General features: G+C 38.6%; 1 protein-coding gene across 1 annotated transcript in view; it reads left to right on the forward strand.

Moving 5' to 3' along the window:
• LOC106880976 (probable basic-leucine zipper transcription factor Q) overlaps window positions 1–855 on the forward strand; it is a 49,676-nt gene that overhangs the window by 20,375 nt on the left and 28,446 nt on the right. The window lies entirely within an intron of this gene.

The raw sequence follows: 855 nt of genomic DNA on the forward strand, positions 1-855 counted from the left end.
GCATCCATAAAACAAACATACAAATCTGCGCATACACTAACACCAAATACTGCACACACACACACATGCACAAATACCTAGATGATGTTGATAAAAGTTCCAATGAAGGAGCCTTGAATCTATGTTAGAGTCCGGCTCTTTCTCTATGGACAAGAAATACAGAAATGAAACTGATTGATAACATACATACATACATACATACACACATACATACATACATACATACATACATATATATACATACAGCCATACATAAACACATACGTACTTACATACATGAATACATATATACACACACATACGTACATACATACATACATACATACATACATACATACATACACACACACACACTCACTCATATGTGTTCGAGATGTGTATGATGGTTTTTCAGTTATAATTAAGCTGGCCAAATCCACAGGGTATCGGCTTCCATATTCAACGATTCATAGTTCGCGTCTCATCAGCAGCAGTGCATCACATTATCCCAATCTGATCGAGGTGGTTCACCTGATTGAAACAGATATGAAAACACGACTGACAATGCAACGTATTTGTCGTAGGAGGCGACGGGGGAGCATCGTAGAAACTCCCTTAGTGTTATGTGTTATGTAAGTACCAATACAGTTAGTCGCCTCTCCCCCGCCTCTCGCTTTCTATCTGGTCTCTTTGTGCTTTCGTCACTGTAGTGTGTGTGTGTGCGCGTGTGCGTGTATGTATGTGTGCCTGTGTGTGAAACGAAGCGATACGTGTGCTAAAGTCACAGATCTCGCCCATATATACTCACTCTTAACACTGATCTAAGCACACAAATTATACACGCCATATATATATATATATATATATATATATATA

This window comes from Octopus bimaculoides, chromosome 7 (assembly GCF_001194135.2).
Source record: "Octopus bimaculoides isolate UCB-OBI-ISO-001 chromosome 7, ASM119413v2, whole genome shotgun sequence".
Classification (NCBI taxonomy): Eukaryota; Metazoa; Mollusca; class Cephalopoda; order Octopoda; family Octopodidae; genus Octopus; species Octopus bimaculoides.